General features: G+C 42.4%; 1 protein-coding gene and 1 long non-coding RNA gene across 5 annotated transcripts in view; one reads left to right on the forward strand and one right to left on the reverse strand.

Annotated features, from left to right (window-relative positions):
* The window catches only part of RUNX1 (RUNX family transcription factor 1), a 219900-nt gene that overhangs the window by 24251 nt on the left and 172038 nt on the right, over positions 1-23611 (forward strand). The gene's annotated exons all lie outside the window — the stretch shown is intronic.
* LOC119863376 overlaps positions 1-23611 on the reverse strand; it is a 45500-nt gene that overhangs the window by 3596 nt on the left and 18293 nt on the right. Inside the window, exons 4-5 of the long non-coding RNA XR_005295589.2 lie at positions 4183-4303; positions 339-4063 (exon numbers count right to left, since the gene is read on the reverse strand). This is a non-coding gene — a long non-coding RNA (uncharacterized LOC119863376). The remainder of the gene's footprint in view (positions 1-338; positions 4064-4182; positions 4304-23611) is intronic.

Here is a 23611-nt window from a genome sequence, read left to right on the forward strand (position 1 = left end):
ATTCCCTACTACCTAATTTGCCATACAAATGACTTTCTTCTGATAAGATATTTTTCCGCTCAGACAGCCACAAAACCATGTTTTAACTTTAGTTACAGTGGAAAGTTAGACTGTCTCCCTTACAGGAGAAGTTAAATGGCAAGTGGCAGCATTATCTCTTAGTTGTGTTGCTGGTCTCAGAGTATTTTACTTTCTTAACAGAAACCTGTACAGAAGACAGTTTGTATTAATGACCAGCCTAACAGAGCCTTTTGGCAGGGATTTCAAAAAAGTCAAAGAGGTATCGTCTATGCTAGAGAATTTCTAAAAAGGTCTTTTGAGGCAATTTCAGACAGTACCTTTGAATGCAGATACATTCCCTCCTAGAACACTGGTAGGTGCCACAAGTCCTTGGTACCATTCAAAGAAGCTGAGACATCCCCAAGCAGCATGTTATATCATCAAGCTTTTTAGAAGCACCCTGTAGAACAGCTACTTAGCAATCACTACATAGTCAGGCTGTTCCAGACCAACTCCAATGTGTGTGAAAAGCGAAGGACTGTCTAAATGAGTTCATTGCACTCTTTAGACAAATAAATAACACCTTTGTGTTCTTGAAAGGTTCCTGCTAAAGAGCACTGGAAATCAAAATCCTCTCGCCACAGAACAAATAGAGGAGAGGCAACAGCAGCACTTACTTCCCACATTGCCCTACTAGTAATCAAGCCTCTTTCAGAAGGGTAGATAGGGTAATTATCTCATTAATATTTTCCAGGCTTACCCTCTTTGGGAGCAGGCAGGAGAAGTTGGGGTATCAGACTCAGGCAAGAAATAAGTGTTAGTTGGGAAGCGGGCCCAGCTGAGAGGAAAGGTCTATTTAGGCATGGGGCAAAATCTCAGTGGATCCTTAAGATGTGTCCAATATCTACTGGAGTAACTGATTAGATCCATCTTAGGTATTTATATGGCCTCCATCACCATAGTATCTGAGTGCCTCACAGTCTTTAATGTATTTAACTTCACAAATCCCATTTTACAGATGAGGTCTGAGGCATAGAGACTAAGTGACTTGCCCAAAGTCATATAAAAAACCTGTGGCAGAGTAGGGAATTGAATCTAGACTGGCTTTGAGTCTAGAATCCCAACCACTGGACAACCCTGCCTCTCTCAGAGTACTGAATCCATTTAGCCTAGTCAGTGAGTAACAAAAGATTATATTTTGCAATGGTGCAGTCCATGGTACTCTTGCCCAGGATGACAGGGTTATGGAAGTTACATTGAACCTGTTCAGTCTAAATTCATAACATGACAGGTACTGATAGCTTTATAAAGTGATGGGGTAGATTCTTATCCACCTGTTGTGTATCTGATGAATTCTTCTGTTTAGTCATGCATTTTTTTATGCTGTGCTCTAATGTGCAGTTAATAAAGTACCAGAAATATTGTGAGAGCTTCTGAATACGACCGAGTGATTTAGCTACTGTGTAAATCGGGAAGTGTGCTCTGTTCCCTACCCCTCATCCTCATGTCTGTCTTTGTGGTATGCCGCAGTGGGCTGTTTTGAGTTTTCTGGGCTACACTGTAAACATGTAGAACTCTGTGCTGGCTCACAAGACTTTCACTGCCACCGTCTGTACGTTTCTTTTGGCATGGTTGAGGGAAGTGGTTTTTCTATGCGTTCATAGCAATTTAAATAGGTATCACGCAGCTAGTTTTAAGAGTCTACGACCACAGAGCGAACTGCGAAGGATTGGCAGCATATGCCATGAGTGCAGGTGTATTGGCTTTCTTTGTAAGGATGTCATACACAGTCTCTGTGTTACACATTCATTCCAAGGTGAACTTGTGCATCGCTTATGGAGGAGTTTGTAATTTGCATAGTTTTAAAGAGATATCACCTTTAAAGACTATAAAAGTTAAACAATGAACCCTAAACAAAGGCACCTTTTCTCTTTCATTCCCAAAACATGGCTGGCCTCACTATGCTGCCCCATTACAACAAATTAGCCATATTTTGTAGGCTGGAAAAGGTTCCTGTCCTCATCTACAAGGCATGTTTGCTGTAAGAACAACATGTTAATATAAAATTCATATTGTGGAGTTACATGGATTATTTGTGAGGCTGACATGGATCCTTTAGTCATGAATCTACATCTGCTTCTTCAGGCCTAGCCTTCAAGTGCAGATGCCTCAACAGGCTGCTCAAGATCTGCCTTAGGCTGCTCAAATTGATACCTACTTCCATCAAAAGAGGAGTTATGGAGTATGGCTGAGGCAGCTTCAGAAGGGATTGTGGGTGTGGGTTGGCCCAGAGGATGATGCAATAGGAGATACTTTTGGAGGGTGAGGTTATGGGCGGTAGAAGGGATCATCAGGAAGGGCTGTCTTGCAGGGGAGAGAAGATGGGGTGGGGAACTAGCAAAGGGCAGTGGGATGAAGCAGATGAAGAGTGTCTTGAGGGAGGTAAGTGGTTGCAGAATGGAATGCCAGGGAAGCACTAGGGCTGACCTCAGGAAGATTCTGTCAGGAGTTTCCTCCCCTTCTAGCCTGGTTGCTACAAGGAAAGTGATTTGCATGTATTGTGCTCAAGGCTGACTAGGGCTCAGTATTCTACTGGGCTGATACCTTCAGCTTTGTATTTAACACAGACAACAACATCCCTGTTACAAACTCAGAGAGAAGCTATCACTTTAATTCCATTTCCCTACAAGATAGCAAAGTTCAGATCAAGTGAACTTAGCCTGGCTTTGCAACCACCTTTCGTAAAAGTTTGCATCACTGATGCCAAAAATGGTTCTTGCTCTTATAAAGGCCTGGAGTTATTTTCACCCTGTATCTGGGGTGCATCTGCAGTAGAAGCTAGTGAAGCAGATAGATTTAAGGCTGCAGTATATATGTTGTTTCTCAGTCTTCAATATCACTAGCAGATACAAAATCCCTTGTACAGTTATTTGCAAAATATGCAGGGGAATACAACACCATTATATCTGAACCTGATGTTAGATAAGGGGGATTATGCCAACAGATCATATTTACTTTAGTCACACAAAAAACACTAATTCAAAGTTTGTTCGTGGCCAGCTATGTCCTTAATCCAATAGCACCTGCCATAGGACATCCAATAACCTACTCTTTAGTTCAGAGGAAAACATACAAAAGATAGTCTGCAGTGTGACTCATATTACAAGCCAGCTGCTCACTAGAATCCGTTAGGCTTCCAAAGTATAGGGTCCAGATCTCTCTTGTGGCTTTCTATTGACTTTATTTAAAGACTGGAAAAAAACACAGTACACACAAAAACTCAGGAAGAAGAATTATTTTATAAGCAAGCCAAGAAGAATGCCTAGGCTTTAATTTGACACATCTTAGTAATTGGTATTAGCAAGAGACCTTAAATTGTATATTATATATCATCACAATAAAGGCTCAGCCTTCCACAAGGCAGAGTCTGCTATTGATGATGCTGGCGTGTTCTGATGTAACTTGAAACATGAAACACAGTGTTGGTATATTGAAAGAGATGAACTGGGATTTTCAAAGGATCCCAAGGGCGTTACTTAATGGAGTTAGCGTCAGAACTCTCTTAGGGTCCTTTAAAAAATCGCTGTCAGAGACACTGGGATACTTGCACAGAAAGGGCCATATACTCCTTTCAATCTGCCTAGGAACATGCTCACTGATGTCAAGTTCGGAAAAGTTGCACAATGCCAGAGATTCCATTTCATTTTTCCCTTTGCCAGTCTATAACTTTTCCAAAGTTAAAAAAGATTTGAAAAATTACAGCATTAGTAAAAGAAGAAATGAAACATGAAAAAATGGGAGAAAAGAACCTGGACATCATCCATTTTATTGCACTCAGTAGCAAAAGGGCAAAAATGGGGAAGAAAGGGAGAGGAACCTAAATATTAGAATATTTTTTGGGAAAAATATATTGTGATTTTTTTAACAGGTCTGTATCAGACCCCTTCAGAATTTTCATGAAACTGTTTTTCTATCTTTAAATAAATTCTAATCCCAAAAGAATCTTGATCAAAGATTTTTTTGCAGAGGAGGGAGATGCTAACCATCTGGTAAATTGTTGTCACTGAAAGAGAAGAAAAAATGATTGTCACTGAAAGAGAAGAAAAAAGTGCTTCAACCACTGAAACACACCACTGAAAATGGGCAATTTTAGTTCAAAAATGATGAATCTCAAGAATATACCCATTTTTAGCATAATCACTACTCCAGGCTTCAATGTAATTAGTATAACTGAATATATAGTAGCTTGAAAGGGAATGGCTCTCCAGGACAAAAGCTGCGGTCAGTGTCAGGACATCACAGTCTGTGGAAAAGGAAATAAAAATCAATTAGTTTCCAGTCAGTTTAACAATAAGAATCACATATATTCATTGAGATTTTAAAAGCTAGTCAGTACAGTAAGAATATGTCTACACTGCAATTAGATACCTGGCATTGGCCTGCGCCAGCTGACTCAGATGAAGTGGCTCAGGCTAAGGGGCTGTTTAACTGCAATGTAGACATTCAGGCTCGGGCTGCAGCCCCAGCTCTGGGACCATCCCACCTTGAAGGGTCCTAGAGGTCAGGCTGCAGCCTGAGCCCAAATGTCTACATTGCAGTTGAACAGCCTTTAGCCAGAGCCCTGCAAGTCGAGCCAACTGGCGCGGGCCAGCCACAAGTGTCTAACTGCAGTGTAGACATACCCTAAGTGCCTAAAGGAGCTGCACAATCATTTGGCCCTGAAATATGTTTATTTAAACATTTAATTTATTTGTGGTAAATATACTTAGAATATATTTTCATTGGGCAAATGCTTAAGAATGAATGGTCATGACTTTCACACTCCTGTCTGTCCCTAGGGCATTTAACAAAAGCCCGTAGATTTTAGTGGGATCTGCTCAGACCTTACACTGGAGTTAAAACAGCATTTGTGTTTCAAGCCTTTCTGATTCATGCTTGTGGTTTCAATATATTTATCCCAGCATTTTTCCCTTGAAGTTCTAACTGTGAAAAATATGTTTGCTCTAGATAACTTTATATCACACTGACTTTTTGTAGCAAAACTTTTTGCACAAACAAACTTCACTATGGAAACAAATTAGTCCCCAGCCCAGCCAAACTGGCACAGGGTTAAAGAGATGCAGTACTGTTTTCCCTCTCATAGATCAAATTTCCATTTGACGCTGTTCAAAATTCTTTAGGGCAAACAGTAAAACCACTGATAATTGCCTGTTATGCAATGCACACACGACTGGCTTTCTCTCCGAAAGCCATGCATCTGCCTCTCAATTACAATCATGAGACTTTTTTTTTTTGACCAGTGGGTCTTTTTATGTATGTTCCTGTTTGATAGCCTAACATAGTGAAATTTCATCTTGTGCTCCAAACTCCCTTGTTCAAACCCATTGATTATCATGCTGTAATCACTGTGGTCTTATTCATCTGATTTAGCAGCATGCACTCACTTACTATTTCTAGCACCCGCTAATTATGTTACTACTTTGTCAAGAACAGTTAACGAGGATAGATTCTAGGCTGTGCCTCCTCAGAGGCACAACAGAGAAAGTGCAGTCCAGTGAAATGATGGTGAAGGTGGCTTTAAGCCACCTATCTGCTGCATAGAATCTGTTTGTACTGGAGGCCAGTGCAGCCTCTGGCATAAATTAGAGCATCCCCAGGAGCAGCTCTGATTTAGGTAAGCTCCCTTGTGGCTGGAAATGATCTATTTCACATAGCACAAAGTGCTGGGAGTGAAAGTGGCCAATCTGTCCTATGCAATGAGGCAGGACAGCACAGGGCCACATATACCTACACAGCTCCTGGATTTTCCCCCAGGTGCTTAACATATACAGCTCAGTGGTGTTAAGAATTTGGCCCACTATCTATGATAATATCTAGAGACCTCAACCAAAACCAGGACTTCTTTGGGCTAGACACTTTTAGTGAGAGAGAGTCTCTACCTCAAAGAGTTTACAATCTGAACAGGCAAGACTGACAAAGAGTGGCAAGAGGAAATGGTGTTACCCCGATTTTACAGATAGAGGGAACTGAGGTACAAAGAGAGTGCAGGACTTGCACCCGGTCACAGAGGAAGTCTGTGGCAGCACAGAGAATTGAACCCAGGCCTCCCAAGTCTCAGTCATCAACTTAACTCTAAAACCATTCTTCCCTTCAATTGTATTAAATTTCTGGTGTTTCCCTCCCCCAAGGAGATATATACAATGGCCTCAATATCTGACCTGGACAGAAAACCTTCTTTTCAAAATTCTCCAGAGTTTTTAGTTGTTTGGGTTTTACAAAGTGTGAAGTGGTTGTTGTCATCTCGGTCTTATCACGTTTTCAGAGCCACCTGGAAACTCAGCACCAAACTCATGTGCAGTAGTCCAAGTACCCCCACTGCCAATGAAAGATAGTTTCCTGCTGTGTGTCCTCAATTGTTTTCTCCTCTCTAGTTTCAAATGACTCAAGCAATGGGTCTTCTGACCATTTCCCCTGGGAGCTGTTCTGTAGCCTAAATAGACTACACCATTGGCAGATTTTCCTAATATTAATTCTAAATTTTCTTTCACTCAGTTTCATCTCATAATGCCTGATCCCAGCAGAGATAACATTGTTGGGCTGGGGGGAGCAGCCATTAGAGTTGGCAGAACTTGTTTCAGCATGGCTCATTGATAGAAAATCTGACTGCCTTTTGAAACATAGGTGCACAGTTTGGGTATGATGTTAGATCCTGGGCTGTGACCAAGAGCTGGGCAGCCAGCAAAAAATAAACGTCTCCCTGATGCTCTCCAGCCACTTGGCAGCATGTCTTCCTTAGGAATCATGGTAGCACCGGTTGGTTGTCCCCTAACATTCTGCTGAGTGGCTAGATGGTTCAGAGGACGAATTAACACTGCCAGAATTTCTGCTAGAAAATCTGGTGTGGGGTAACATGGGGTGAAAGATTCTCCCCAGCTCCTCCCCCCTCCACCTCCATGTATGCATAGAGCTCCAACCAAGAAGTGGGTAAGTATGTAGCATGGAACAAAGCCACTACTCCCCTTCCACAACCTCATCTACTTTCTCATTGGCTTTTTTCCTTTCCCTTACATAGGCAAAGGGAAGCAATTTCAGGCCCAGGGTGTGAATCACCCTTTTGTCTATTCTTACCCTTTCTACCATGAAAAAAGTCTTTCATTCTGCACTTTGTAAATCAGAGCTTCACACACCATTGTATGGAAAAGCTGCTTTAGGTAATTTTAGAGGTGTCTAAAATATATTAGTTATAATTTTCTGTTCCTCCACTTTTCTACTGCCAGATTCATAGTACTAAAAGAGCCTGAATTTACAAAAGAGAGATGAAAAATAATGCTTTAAGGAGTGGTTTCTGTTTTAAAAAAATCCAAAATAGTCTTCCTGCAAGATGTTTGTCATGCACAGAAGACATGATGGTGTGGCATAAAGATGTTCTTGGCACTCATTTGAGATGACCTCAGCAGTGGTTTGACTGCTCATGAGTAATGTGGCCTTTTTAAACTCATTTGTGTGTAATTAGGTTTTGTTGTGTAGATATTATATAATTCCCACACATGTATCATACTATATTTATTACAAACACACAGTGTATTCAAGAGCTGGGCATAAAATAAACCTCCAGATCTCAAATTTGAGGCTCAGGATCTGTTTTTTGGTGTGTGTACATCTGTAAACAGTGCACATGTGTAACTGTAAAATACAGTGTATATACATGCAGAGAGAGAGAAAGGGCCTGATTCTCGTCTCACTTACATAGGTGTGAGTCTATTTCCTTGAATGGAATTATTTCTGAACTACACTAGTATGAGAGAATAATAAGGCCCATTCTTCTTGGTGTGTGTGTGTGTGTGTGTGTGCATATATACACACACTGTTAAACTAGAGTGGATTTCTACATCCTAGCAGCTGTTAAGTTGTTAGAGGAACAAATAGCAATATCAATATGCTTTTACTTCTGTCTGTCATTTTCAAGGGAAGTTAGAAATGGGATCAGCATGACAGAAAGCATTAGAAACAATCCAGTGCTCAATGTAAAAGGTCTGGAAGGTCATCCTCATAACTCTGAAGATCTCTGTACAAAAATACTAGACTAAAGGGGTTTTCAGCATAATTTTTCACTATTAATGTCGACAGCATGAGAGAGGAATTTTCCCTTTCAAGAACCTTACAAAATGGAAACTGCTGTAGCTGAAAGTTGAAAGATGAAAATACTGGACTTTCATTAATGCAACTGTGTAATAGAGTGGGGTTACATTGAGAATGTGGAACCATTTTTTCTTGCTGCTTTATGAGTTGCAGGCAGTACACCAAAAGCAGGGCAATGACATGCTCCTGGACTTTAATTAAGCAAGTTGCTTTGTCTACCCCGGCCTAAGGAAGGATTTGCATCATTAGAAACACTGAGACTAAATTGCACTGTAACTTCATTTCTGAGAGTGCTGCCAGCTTGGAGGCCGGACTTATGAGCATGATGTCAAAGCACAGCTGTATAACATACTTGTGGACATATGTGTACCTGTAAAATATCCAGGGTTTCCAGGCAATAGGGTTGGGGCAGGGTTGCTCTAATTCTAGGGCAGCAGGAGGTTTACACAATAAAGATGGTATAAATAATAAGAGTGCCTAATGTAAAATAGGTAAATCAATGGATGTTTGTTGTAAAATTTGGCTTTTTTTATGTGCAGACTAATTAAATTACTCAGAGCAGGAAAAAAAATCAGTTTGATCTGACTTCAATTTGACTGAAGTCTGGAACCAAAAATGCGGTGCTTTGAAGGACAGAATAGGCAGTTTCCTGAGTCATAAATTGAGTCACACAGACCCCGAATGGTGTTTCCAGGACTGCAGACAAGCTGTTGCTCTGAGACAAAAGGTAAAAACCTTTAAAAAATAAAACTCGACTTTTTGGCAGATTTCCAGGAGGATCTGTAATGTCCTCCAAGGTATAAACCCTCTCTTTGAGGGGTGTGCTATGAGCCTGCATCTTTCTGTAGTGAGTGCAAAGGGGAACACTGCTGGTGATCAGAACTGAGAGCTGCACAACAGCGGTCATACATCTGGGGAAGCCCAGCAGCAGAGCTTTACTGTAAATCTGCTGTGTTCTTAAAGTGAAAGCCAGTTTTCAGGACTGGAAGACTCAGAGAATTAGTCATTTCTATACAGACACATATGTGGACTAGATGCCCTGAAGAGGTCCCTTCCAGCCCTACATTTCTATGAATCTATAATTCAGTACTATAAACAAGCAAATAAGTAAACCCTTATAAACCAATAAAGCTATTTCTCCTATGGGCTGTGAAGGAAGAGAAAAAGAGATTGTTATAGTTGTGTTTTAAATTCTTGGGAAGCGCTCAGATGCTACAACGATGAAGGCCAAATAAGTATCTATGTAGCCGAATATTAATCACTGATATTCTAGCAATGCTGAAAGGCCCCAATCAGTTTTGGGGCTCCATTGTTTTGGGCACTGTATAATCAGAGGAAGAGGCGGTCACTACTCCCAAAGACATAGATGGACTTCTCACCTGTAGATCACCATGTCCAATCCAGCCCTCATCAGTAGTGTCTGAAAGCTGTTATCCTCTGACAGGCCAATGAACAATTACGTGTCTGACATTGACACTAATTGACACCCTTGCTGGAAGTCACAGTAGAGAGTCCACTGACTGAATGTGCATGCAGGCTGAACTCCTTACTGCCATTGGAGGTGGTCCTTCCAAAAGCAGGCGGGGACACACCGGTGGGGTCGTGGGGAGAATCTTGCACCATTGCCACCTGTTTTAGTTTCCATGGCTGTCAATGAGGCACCTTTCACAAGCAAGAAATTTGGATACACACAAAATATTATTTTATATTAATACTTTGGTGCAGGTGCTTATATGGTAGATATGGTCTATATATTACAGTAAATAATACAGGTCCAGATTCTGCCTTCACTTACAATCAGCACAACCTCATTGACAGCTGTAGAATTTAGCCCATGCTGAATGTTTGAAGGAGCACCTGAAATATTGTTCTCTGTACGATCTCATGCAGCAGTACCTTGGATATGTTCCCTAATAGGGGGTGAAGCATAGTCTTGTGGCTAAAGCACAAAATTGGGAGCCTAGCAATACGGGTTCTATCCCTAGCTCTGTACCTACTTGCTGTTATGCCCACCTATATTTCAGTGACTCCCCAATCCATGAACGCTTCTATTTTCCCTGAACACATCCTGCAGATTTCTCTTTTTGATACCTGTAGCCTGAATATACAGAAGTCCGTTTGAGCACCCACCTTAGCAGACCCTAGTGTGGCAGCTTTGGTTCCATGCCTGGAAATAGAAATCCCACCGTACTGGTAGGGGTTTCATGTTACTCAGTCAAATGATTACATACTATTTTTTGGCAAGAGATGGCATCTAAAACAAATAGGCTGTTTACACTGAGGTGGCCTGTCATAAAACTCATTTGAGTTTCCATGTGAAATTAGACTTTTAGACAAAATCTCATTACAATGAAGTCTCACAGCAGAAAAGACCACACTAATCTGACTGAGGATGGGGGTAACTGGGTAGATGAGCCAAGACTTTGCTTTATTCTTTTTAAGGTGAATCAGAGACACAGCTGCACTTCAGCACAGAAATCCCCCCAACAGATGCCAGAAGATCTGTGTGCTGTATGAACTGGATTGTGCATGGGTGATCACTGACTCACACTTGTAGTCCCATAGAAGACAGTGGGACTGCTCATGTGAGCCAATGTGAGTTTAGGGTTACACAGTCTGGCCCTATCTAAATATTAGTTATTTCAAGGCCAAGTTAAAAGAATGTCTTGTCTACCTCTCAATCTCCTTATAATCAACAGCTCTCTCTCTCTCAAATGCTAAATTGAAGGACATGCTAGGTACAATCATAGATTAAGCACATAGGTTACAGATGGCTAAATCCTGCCCTCTGGTGTGCAAGATGTGGAAAGGGCAGGGGGGGTCTTTACTTCTCATGCACTTAGATGCTCCATAGCACACAGAAGTGCCCAGGCAGGTAGCATACTAGGGCAGGTGTCATATCCTCAACAGGACATGGTGTCTCATTAGGAGGTGTGTCTAGTTCATCAGCTGGTGGCAGCTGTTGTTGTGTTTGGACCTGTATATGGTGGCTGTGCAAATACCAAAGCCGACAACAGAAATTCTGTGTCCTCTGCTCCAGTTCAGAGGAGCAGAAAACAGCACCTGGCAGCACATTGCAGTGGCCCAACAAAGCTGACCAGCACCTCAGAGCCTAAATGCCTATTCTGCCAGATGTGTGGCCAGCAGTGGACTTCTAGTCCCTCCCTACCTGTACCCTCAGATAAGGACAAGCTGGAGGAGTAGACTTCTTATGTCCTCTTTGCTGTTATATATGGTACAGTACCCACATTTTCAGAGGAGGCATACTTTGCATTAAGGTAGCGCCTTGCCTCTGATCATCTCAAATCACTCAATCCCAGAAACATATCACAAAATAAACCTTGAAAGAATCTTCTGAATCTTTTAGGAGGCTGTTTCCACACATGCCACAAAATGGGAGTTGATTATTTTTAGTTAGCATTAAGTGTTCCAAATGGGACCTGAATCATTTCTGCATCCATTTTCCTGTGATAAATGGGATGTGACTGGAATTCAGTGTCTGAGAAGTCTCCTCCCGAGTTGGCTGTGTTGCTGTTCAGGGCAGCTAATGACAAAGCCATAGCCTTGTAACTGTTTTACAAGAAAGAACTCCTGTATATTCCTAACGCTGGTGATGTCATGCAGGAGCACTCTTTCACAAGATTAAAACGAAGCAGAAATGGATGAGTCACTTCTTACAGGCAGCTTTTTTCCTTCTTGTACACTCATCATTGAAGTGCAAATCACAGCTTAACTATGTGCAATTGTAAATTTGCTTGGCACAGTTGTGTCTAAATGTACTGAGTTTCCCACTTGTGGGAGTCTCCCATTACCCTTGCTCCTCTCTGACTCACTTGCATGTGTACCAGTGATTTCACTACCAGCTGTCCTGCTGCTCCTAAAGATCCAAGATTTGCTCATATATATATATATTTAAACTCTGCAGTTTTGGCATTGTACATATAATATAATATGCATTCCAACCCAGCAACATTTCACTTTAATATTAATCTGTCTGTGGTGACTGCTTTTACAGACTGGAAAACCAATTAGAATGCACATTTCCAAAAAAAGAGCATGGAGTATTAGCCATGGGATTCCCATTGGGTTTAATGGGTGTTGCATGCCTAAAACCTTGTGCAATTGCTTGGTAAATTTAGGGGATTTTAGGAGATTATGCCATTGTTTTCCTGTTAGACTGCAATCATTATAATGAAGTCAAGCATTATAAAGAGAAAGCCAAAAAAATACCATCTAATTATTAAACTAATTTTGGAAGATAAGATCATGAGGCTGCTGACAGAAATTTTAAATGTACTGTTTGACTATGATTCTTACTACTTTTTTCATATTTCTGTTATAGCAAATGCATGTCCAGAGGTCACCCTCAGGAACTGAACCTGACTTGTGCTAGATCAGTGGGGTTTTCAACCATTTTTCATTTGCAGACCTCTAAAAAATTTCAAATGGAAGTGCAGATCCCTTTGGAAATCTTAGCTGTAGACTGTGGACACCCAGAGGCCTACGGACCACAGGTTGAAAACCATTTTTCTATGGTAATCGCAACCTTTCGCAGACCCCTTACACATAGTCAACAGACCCCAGGGGTCTGCAGACCCCAGGTTGAAAACTACTGTGTTAGGTGCTCCAAAATCACATATGAAGACATGGCCCCTGCTTCAAAAGACCTTGCAATTTAACAAAACCCATGATGTACGAAGTGTATTGGGAGAGTGATGCAATAAACTAGATACAATTTTCCTATACTTTTGTTACAGTATAATGAATTACAAATGCCTGTCAAGCCGTCAGTAATTGATTGTGTTGATGTGTTAGAATAGTCGAGTAGACTCTGATTCCCCTTTAGCCCAGCAATTTGATTTCAAGTCGCATGCCAAATATCGGACTGGGTTTCAGTGCTGACACTTCAGTGTTATGGAAGTTTACAGCTGAACTGCCATAAAGTACTTTTATAGGAGCGAGAGTGTAGGCTAGTGGGCTGAGTGTGAGACTAGAAGCAGTTGCTCTTGAGTTCTAATTCCAGCTCCCCACTGACTTGCTATGTGACTTAGCCCTCTCTACCTGTTTCCTCCCCTGTAAAATGGAAATCATACTTACAGTAACTACCTTATATTGAAGATGTAATTAGTTAAGGTATAACTTAGTGCTTTGAAGTTGTGAAGTGCTGTGTCACTATGAGTTGTGCTTGTCACTAAGATTTTGTTTGGCTATTGCCAGGAGTTGGTTTTTCAAGGTGGTTAAAATTTTGTCACATTAGCCTAAGTACACTTCTACCCCAATATAATGCTGTCCTCGGGAGCCAAAAAATCATACTGCATTATAGGTGAAACTGCGTTATATCAAATTTGCTTTGATCCCCCGATGCGTGCAGCCCCGCTTCCCCCCCCCCCCCCGAGCACTGCTTTACCGCGTTATATCCTAATTCCTGTTATATCGGGTCGCATTATATTGGGTTAGAGGTGTAAATTGATTTAGCATATGTTGGAGGGTGTGGGAAGCATTCTTGAACAAACAATCTTCCCCATCCTAATAATAATAATAATAACAAGGCAACACAAAACTAGTACAGCATCAGCACATACCACCAAAACATTCCAACCATTATTTATATGTGCTGATTTTATATATATACATACATACATATAATACAAATGCACAAAAGGAACCAAAAACTGGTCCTACTGAAATCCACGTAAAAAATTTTTATGGATTATGAAGACACCAGGACTTATCCCAACATTTGAACCTTTTTGTTGTGTTGATTTAGGGGCAAAAGGAAAACTAAGCTTTGTGACATCAACCAGACACTAAGTTCTGCACCCATGAAAAATTGTTTTACAAGAGTGTGACTGAAGAAATTGAGAAATGGTCACTCTCTGTGGGCCATCATCATCTTATTCTCCTGGGATCTGATCCAAAGCCCACTGAAGTCATGGGAATCCATTGGTCATTGGATTCAGGCCTATGATTCTAATTGTTATTTTTTAAACTGAGATAGACCTGAAATGTGATCGAATTGGATTCAGACGGAATGATAATAGATATTTTACCAATATTTTTTGCTAACTTTCCTTTGAAAACCAATTAGCGTGGCAAGATGGAAGCAGACAAGAGTGACACTGTCCCTCTCTCATCTTAACATTTTAACTCTGCTTAGCAGGAAGAATGCATAGAATTTCAAAACTGCCAATATCTGTTTAGTCCTAAGGAAACTAGCTAATTATCTGATATCTATCACTTGGGAAGTGACCAATTTACAGAAAGTCTGTGACATCACTGGGAGGCAGTGTGCCAGAGAGGTAGTTGCTGATTGCCGAAGGCCGGCTCAGATATTTGGGAGGAGCAAGTCTTGGCCATTTCTACAGCCATTCTGCCGGGAAACTCATCCCTCCACAGCCTGCCCTTCTGACCTGTTTTCCCTTGTTGCTGGTTACCACCCTGTAAATTAGTGCCTTCGAACTGCAGTGTAATATACCAGAATTGCTGCCAATATGTTCTGCACAAATCCAGCTAACAGGCTTGGAAACTTGGTTTTGAAAAATAATGAAGTTGAATTAGAAACATGTTTCTCTTTGTGCAGACAGCCCTAAAAAAAGATTGAGTGTAAATATTTTTTTCTATTTTCATAAAACGGCTGTCTTAAACAGAAGCAGCATCTGTAAATGATGGGTAATCTGTCAGCAGATTTGAAGTTTGGGTTTGCAAGGCTGCTTATCTGAACTAAGCATAACCCTCAGGCCTTCAGAACTGGGATGGAATTTTCATGAGAATAGGATTTCTTGTGGGATTTCCAGCACTTTCTGCTTTTGGAGGGCCAGAAATACCATGAGAATGGTACATATCGAAGTATTTTGGCACTTCCATTTCTAATCCTGGCTAGAATCTGGAGTCCAGAGATGTACAAAAAGGAATATATAATGTGAAAAAAGATAAAATAAACTTGTATGAAATATAGAAAACATTTGGTTGGGTTTGAGTCAAGTTTGCAATGTAAAGTGGGGAGGTGGAACAGGGTTGGAAGTCTTTTCTTCAAACTATTTCTAATGTTTAATATTCACTCTAGGCCAGCTTCATAGTTTACATAACTTTCAGCAACGTGGGTCTCTCCTCTTAAGCTGCTCTGTAGTAATGTTTTGTCTTTTAGTCCCCAGTTCAGTGGAGACCTATGCCCCATGCATTCTGTCTGTGGTAGCAATAAAGAAACAAGACCAGTAGTTTATAAATAGGGCCCTACCAAATTCACAGCAATGTAAAATGTGTCACAGACCATGAAATTTGGTCTTTTGTGTGCTTGTACCCTGCACTATACAGATTTCACAGGGGAAACCAGCGTTTCTCAAAGTGGGGTCCTCACCCAAATGTGAGTTGCAGGAGAGTTGCAAGGTTATTTTAGGGGGATCATGGTATTGCCACCCTTACTTCTGCACTGCCTTCAGAGCTCGGTGGTTGGAGAGCAGCGGCTGTTGGCCGGGCGCCCAGCTCTGAAGGCAGCACCCTGCCAGCAGTGGTGCAGAAGTAAGGGTGGCAATACCATTTCTTGCCACCCTTACTTCTGTGCTGCTACTGGCGGCAGCTCTGCCTTCAGAGTTGGGCTCCCAACCAGCATCCGCCGCTATCCAGCCACCCAGCTCTGAAGGCAGTGCTGCTGCCAGCAGCAGCACAGAAGTAAGGGTAGCAGTTCCGCAACCCCCCTACAATAATTTTGCGATCCCCGCACAACTCCTTTTTGAATCAGGACCCCTGCAATTACAACACCGTGAAACTTCAGATTTAAATAACTGAAATAATGAAATTTACGATCTTTTAAATCCTATGACCATGAAATTGACCAAAATGGACTGTGAATTTAGTAGGGCCCTCCTTATAAAGTATTCACAAACCTGTCCACAAATTTCTGGTATTTCCTAATTAAGACTTATGTTGTGAGATTTGATCTCATAAACCAGACCCAACTTCAATTTGATTAGGTTGAACTCATTGACAAGTTGAATAGAATAGATAATAGTTTGCTATCGGAAATGAATGACGTTTCCTTAGCGCTGATAAAATAAATCAGAATAATAGTTGGACTGCAGTTCTAGGTGAAGAGGAAGGTTTTTGACCTATACACACCAAAATGGCTTGGGTCTTTGCCTTAGATGCTACCTCCATCCTAATGTGATAACATGGCAGTTGTGATCAAATGAGCTGCTCAAGCTTACTGCCTCCTGGTTTAAATGCTGGAAGGAAGATGTTTTCAATGAAGAGTCCTTGATTCTGCTTGGTCAGACCTGGATTTATTGACCCTCTGGGAATACTGCAAGGCCTGTTGACTTTGTCACACTTTCTTTCAGGATGAAGATGGAGAGAGAAATGTTTGTAATTTTTGGTGGGGTGGTAGGTTGTTTTGTGGATATTTGCAATAGAGATGTCTATGTGGTTTTATAAATTAACACAAGGTACCTCATGTATCAAGAACCTACTCCATTGTACCCCACAGTCCCGCACAGTGGGGCTGGTAGTGGGGAAGAATTGGTAGCCAGCTCTGCTGCTTTCTGTCTCTGAGCAGCAGCATACTTTACAGAATATAGCCATGCCAAAGGCCATGAACTAGTACTCAGAAGCACCTGTCTTCCTCTTCTGAGTTCAGCAAACTAGACTATGATGCATTGATCACAAAGCTACTTCACCTAATTGGGACTGCTGTCACTAAGCACTGCTGGACTAATGTCTCCAGTGTAATCAACATAATACTTAAGGTGTAACTATAGATTTAGTAACAAACTCATATGTATGAATCCTACTTAGTTATGCCAAAAAGCAAGTGAATTCATATACAGCTTCTTAAGACAATTCCTTGAGCATGAGATCCTTTTTTTCTTTTCACTGAATGTAGTTACTTTTTGGCAATTATTATCAGACCGGAATAGATGGAGACTGTAGAGTTGTATTTGTATTTCTGTTCAGTGCCTATACATGTACTGCACACTGTGTTCCCTGTAAGACAGGGTAGTTTGTTGTCCAAAAAGGGTTGTGTTCTGCATCCAGTACTGGAGTGGGAATGTCCCTGATTGATCTCTGTCTGGAGAATTCAAACCCAACCAGTCAGTCTCATGGACAGCCACGCTCTAAAACATATTAAACACACCAACTAAAACCTACTATTTGAAATGGATGTTGTTTTTTCCTTCTTTTTATTGCTTCCCCTCCAAGGTCCTATGTAGGTCAAGCAAATCTGCCAGCTGAGATTCCTTCTCTAAAGGCTCATTCTAAATTACTCCTATAGTAGCTAGTGCTGATAGTTCAAAAACAGGGACAGGGCATGCTGATTCTGGAGTAATCCCCTTCCACTGGCTCACAAAGACTCAAGCTTGGGGCTTCAACTTGGATCCCCTGTCTGGCATCAGATTATGCTGCCATTAGACACTGTTAGGCTGTTCATTAATGAGAAGTGTTCAGAAACATCATAGGCACCGAATTTGTGTCGTTCGGTGCCATTAGAAAGACAAGGTGGGGGAAGTAATATCTTTTATTGGACCAACTTCTGCTGGTGAGAGAGACAAGCTTCTGACCTGACACAGAACTCTTCCTCTTCAGTGACATTGGCGTTTAATGCTGGGTTTGAAAAGGAGCCAGGGGAAGTCAAGAGCCCAATGCCCACTAAATTTCAGTGGGCATCGTGGCACATGACTCCCTTAAGCTCCTTTGAAATCCCAGCCTCAAATCTCTGTCCCAACCTTCACACCAGAATGTAGAGCAAGAAAGCTGCCTATTTATTCTTCATGTGATTCTCACTAAAAATGACAGGTTTCAGAGTAGCAGCCCTGTTAGTCTGTATTCGCAAAAAGAAAAGGAGTACTTGTGGCACCTTAGAGACTAAGCTTATGCTCTAATAAATTTGTTAGTCTCTAAGGTGCCACAAGTACTCCTTTTCTTTTCACTAAAAATGAGAAGTCTCCTAAGAAAAGTAACTGAGTTTCTCTCTCTCTCTCTCTTTTTCTCGCTCTCTTGGCATGAAAAATGTCACATAGAAAGTAGTCTGTTCATTGCATAGTGTTTATTGATGGAAGAAATCAGTACCAGTCATTGTAGAGCAAACAGAGGAGTGCCATAAGCAGAGGGAGGTGGTGCTATTTTCTCCCGCCCCTCACATCTGTACTTGCAGTGTTCATCCTTGTCCTGCTGAAGATCTTTCTGTTCTCACCACTTTCATCTTCCTGTTTTAAAAAAGCAAACAGTCTATTGCTGCTGCTCTCAGCCTCAGTGCCTTGGCTGCCAAAGCTGCACTATGTTCAGGTGCTCTGTTTGCATGTGTATTGGACTGGAACCCCTGGAAGAGATCTAGATGGGCTTGTGCCACTCCTGTTAAGATGAGCTGCACAATCATATCTAACAGTAAAATGAACCTGAGACTCTGCTGTATAAGACTCTGTTATTTCATATATGTGCTGACTATCTTGTAGAGGTTGACACATGGGAGATTGAACCAGGGACCTCCAGATCTAAAAGCATGAGCTGCTACAGCTTCAATTAAAGAACCAAGACTCTCTAGCTGGGGCTGTAATAGACTCTCACCCTCCATGGACTGGGACCTGTAACATTCACCCATGGGTTAGAAATGCACATTCTGAAAAGCAAAAATCTAAAGCTAAGCAGAACAGTGTTAATTAAAGAGCACAATCCCAGCAACAAACTCCAACTTCTTGAACAAACATGGGTGCTGGGTAAATATATTTGATTGTAATCCCTTCTTTCACTGGAGGGCTAAGAAGGCACAACTCCATTGAACTGATAGCTGCATTTGGGCTTCAGATTTTGTTTACCCTCATCACCTCTTTTGAGGAGCTCAAATTGGGATTCCCTCCTCCTAGTATGGGACTTTCCAAAGGGAATGCCCCACCCTCATTTGTTGTTCAGTCTGATGCAGTAGCCACTTGGAAGCTTACTAAGTTTTTTCATGGGAAAAGGTCAGCTCATAACCTGAGCTTCCAAATTTAGAAATAAACATTGATATTGATCTATATCCAAAGCACATTCCTATGACATCAGATCAGCGCTTTCTAGTTTATTGGCCTAACAAAGCACAGGCTTTACAGCTTTCTGAATGAAATTCAGAGAGGTTGCCACGCAAGAGCTTTTGCTTTGTCTCTTTCAGCAGAAGAGTGGTGGAACAGGTAGAAGCAGAGGACCTGATGTTTGGTTTGGTTCCAAGGGTAATAAAACAGCCAATGAAAATTCTGAAATGAAATGTGCCTGGTTGTATGGCACAGCTGTGCTGGTGTGCACTGGGGCCTGGGCTGAGTTTGTGGGTGCTGTGTATATTTGACAGAATCCAATATCTCCAAAATATAAATATCCAATATATAAACCCAGTATACAGCCATTGGAAATTTTCACCCTGTGCAGCTTATCCTCAAAATTCGTCATGTCAAAATGTCAAATTTTTCTCTTTCTCTACAATACAGAGAAAATTGTGTGCCACCCTCCTCTCTACTCCTGAGGTATAACCTCCCTCAGTTGATTAAACAAAGGGTTTTTCCTCCTCCTTTTCTTTCTCCTAAGGGAGCCTAAAATAGTGTGTCAGGAACCAGCTGCTGTCTTTGGAACTAATAAGCAGAATGCATGGTGACTTCATTAGCCACACACATTACAGAGCCCTAATCCCCATGCTCCCTGCCTGTGTGTCAGCACTCTCTACCCCTTGCATGTCTGGCTCTTCCCTGGTAACTTGTTAAACACTCGTGTTCTCACAAAGACACAGACTGTGGCTACAGAGCAGACTAAACTGGATTTAATTGAATCTTTAGGCAATGATTCATTGAACAAAGATCTGAGTGTGTCTGACCAGGACTTCTCACAGCCAAGAGCTTGTGGGACAGTCAGCATGGTCTAAATGAAGTTCACTAGTCTGGCATTGATTGAAGTTCAAAGTCACATTAACTGTACTATGTTAACATGACTGTTTGGGGATCAGTGCTTCCACCTTTTAGGGCTAGTGTAATATTGATGCTATGCTTCAGGAAACACACGCTTGAGCAACAGAAAATCACGTGGGTAGTGGACAAACCTCCAGCTTACTATACACAGCCAAGACAGAGATTCATTGTATTAGCTATCTTGTTTAACATCAAATTACACCTGAATCCACTTGGTCTCAGTACATTATCTCTGCTTTAGCTACGGCTGTCATAGGAGTAGTGACATTCTGAAGGGGTTGAGTGAGAGGGCGGGTGGGACGCCTGCTAATAGGAGTAAATAGTTGAGCAAATTTCACGGAGTGTTGCATGTTTCCTGGACTAGTGCAAGGCGAATGACGAGCAGGAGCATGGTGACAGCACTGCACAAGGCCAGACTAGTGGAAAGCTTGAATTTCCTCCCAAATGTTCATTAAGTTCCCAGCACATTTTCCATGCCCCAGAAGTTTGTTTTGTTTTGTTTTAAATGGGGGGGTGATAAGGAAACCCAGATTTGTGTTGTCACACTGTGATTGCCTTTAAAAAGTCAACATTTGCCACCAGTTACCAGAGTTATTTCCTTTTCTAAGTATGGGGGAATATAAAAAGAATCTAGGACACCACTATGTGGTTAGTGTTGGGTAAATGGTGCTTGTCCAGTCTCATTATATGTTGATGCTAGTAAGACAAACTTCTGTATTCAAAATGGCTTTTATATATTATGCACTGGGGGAGTCTTTCCATTGACTTCAGTGGGCTTTGAATCAGGTCCTATTTGTACTTGATAGGAAAGAAAAGAGTAAATATTGTACTGGTACAATCCAGTGCCTGTGGAGAGGTCTCCTGTACTGCTATTGCTTTTCCCCGCTTCGCTATGAACACTTTGTGGCCCTCTCTTAAAATACATTGTGCAAAATTGCAGCCCTAACCCTGTCGTGGCAAAATAAGAACAGAAGTCTGAGGTTCCGAATTTACCCCCAACTAGTGGTTTAAATCATTACCATATTGGCGCTAACACTTCTAATGGAAAAGGCTAATCAGTGGATTAGAAATGTCCATTTCAGTTAATGTTAGTCAGAGTACAATTTTCTTTTGTGCATGCATTGAAGCCTATATGGTTAAAAAAAGATCCTGTGCCCATGTTTAAATTGTGTGCCACCTCCCAGTACAAAGATGAGTAACCAAACTGCTATTTCCCCCTATCCCCAAGTGTGTATCACACACAAGCCTGCTAGAGTAGCTGACTATGAGGAGTGTCTAACCATTCAGCCATTCGTGAGAGAAAATAAAACGGCTCATAATGGCAGCAGCTGCGTAGCAGGATTATACGTACTAATGATGGTGTCAGCACTTGCTACTGCACTATTAATGTGGCTACACGGTGTCTGGACTCAATTAGAGCTCAATTCAGTTTTCAGTGAAGGGTCCTCAGCTGTGGAATTTGCCGTTTGTTTTGCCAAAGCCCCAATGTGTTGACCTTCAGGTCATGCTGCATGGCCTATTAGTTCTCCCAGACTTTTGGGGGTGGGGGGGTGGGAGGGGAAGGAGGAGAGGAGGAAAGACTGCAGGGAGTTTTGGGAGAATTCTAGTTGTGGTGGGATCTGGTGCTTGATGTTGATTTTATTATGAACGTCCATGCCCTCAGATCATTGGATGGGTTCTGAGCTTATATAAATTGATACAATTGATGACTTTTCTGAGCCTGAACTATGCCTGGGAACAGGAAGAGGAGGTGGTGGGACATCATCTGATGGGCAGTGGTAGATGATGAAAATGCAAGGAACAGGTGCCCCTTACTGCACCTTTGCAAGCAGGCCACACTGCCAGGTTTGTGGGGAACAGCGGAAGGCTTTGGTCCCACCCTCTCCCTGCCTAGAAACAATCCCTCTGTGGCCACTAATGCTGATGGGATTACTAGCTGTCCCCATTTTACTGCCACAGACTATGCCTGGCCCTTGCACATGTACCAGAAGGGGTGTGCTCCCTGCACCCTTACCCCCATAGCACTCCTGCACAGGAAGAAGCATAATTTAGCCCTCTGTTTCTGGCACAGGCCAGTAGGAGTCTCTTGCACATTGGGAGACAGAATAACACAGCAGAATTCCACCATGTCCATCCAAGAGGAGAATTTTGCCCATTTGCTTCTAAAACTGTCTCGTTTCTATGGCTTCAGCTCTCACTTCAGTCCCCAAGATGCACTCTAACACCATTTTTTTACTCAGAGACTGTCTCTAATGTGAACGCTGTTATACTCAGCTCCAGCACCTCCAGTGTTTATGGGATCTTGTTCGTTCAGTGGAGATCCATCAAAATGTATTTTAACCCATATTCAGTAAGTGAATTCAGAATGGTCTGCAGGGACTTTATGTGCAAAACATCTCTAGGGCTCAATCCTGCAAAATGCTGAGCGCTGTGGCTACGATCCTACACAGCATGAAGCACATGCTTAACTTTAAGTAGGAGTGCTCCCATGGAAATCAGCAGAGTGAAGCCCTGCAGAATTGGAGCCGAACTGCTCAGCACTTTGCAGGATTAGCCCATATTACTTTCTCTTTTTTTGCTTGTAGAAGTAACATTACCAAAAGCAAAGTATAAAGGGCCAGATTCTGCTACCTTTTCTTACTCATGTGGAGCAGCACCTTATTTCATAAATAGGCCCATTGAAATCAATTGCTGGGTGACTCTGAGCAAGTCACTTCCCCTCCCTGTGCCTCAGTTTCACCAACTGTAAAATGGGGCTAATGATACTGACCTCCTTTGTGAAATACTTGGAAAGCCACTGATGAAAAGGGCTGTATAAGAGCTAGATATTATCTTTTGTTATTGTTCAGAGTATTGTACTACTCAGTATTGTACTACTCAGGGATCCGGCTGGGGGTGCGGGCTCTGTTGTGGGGCTGGGGATGAAGAATTTTGGGGTGCAGGAGGGGGCTCTGGGCTGGGGCTGAAGGGTTTGGAATGTGGGGGGGGCTCTGGGCAGGTAGTAGAGGGGTGTGAGGGCTCTGGCTGGGGGTGTGGATTCTAGTGTGGGGTTGGGGATGAGGGATTTGGGATGCAGGAGTGGGCTCTGGGCTGGGACCAAAGGGTTCGGAGGGCAGGAGGGAGATCAGGGTTGGGGTTGGGGTGTAGAGGGGGTGTGGGGTGCAGGCTCTGGGGTGGGGCTGGGGATGAGGAGTTTGGTGTGCATGAGGGTGCTCTGGGCTGGGACTGAGGTGTTCCGGGTGCAGGAGGGGATCAGGGCTGTGGGAGGGGGTTGGGGTGCGGGGGGGTGAGGGCTCTGGCTGGGGGTGCAGAATCAGGGTGGGGCTAAGGATGAGGGGTTTGGGGGTCAGGAGGGTGCTCCGGGCTGGGATTGAAGGGCAAGAATGGGAACAGGGCTAGGGCAGGAGGTTGGGGCCTGGGAGGGGGGTAGGGGTGCAGGATCCAAGTGGTGCTTACTTCAGGCAGCTCCTGAAGCAGGGGCATATCCTCCCTCTGATTCCTACATGAAGGTGTGACCAGGCAGCTCTGTGTGCTGCCCTGTCCGCAGGTGCTGCCCC

Source organism: Dermochelys coriacea, chromosome 1, assembly GCF_009764565.3.
Source record: "Dermochelys coriacea isolate rDerCor1 chromosome 1, rDerCor1.pri.v4, whole genome shotgun sequence".
Classification (NCBI taxonomy): domain Eukaryota; kingdom Metazoa; phylum Chordata; order Testudines; family Dermochelyidae; genus Dermochelys; species Dermochelys coriacea.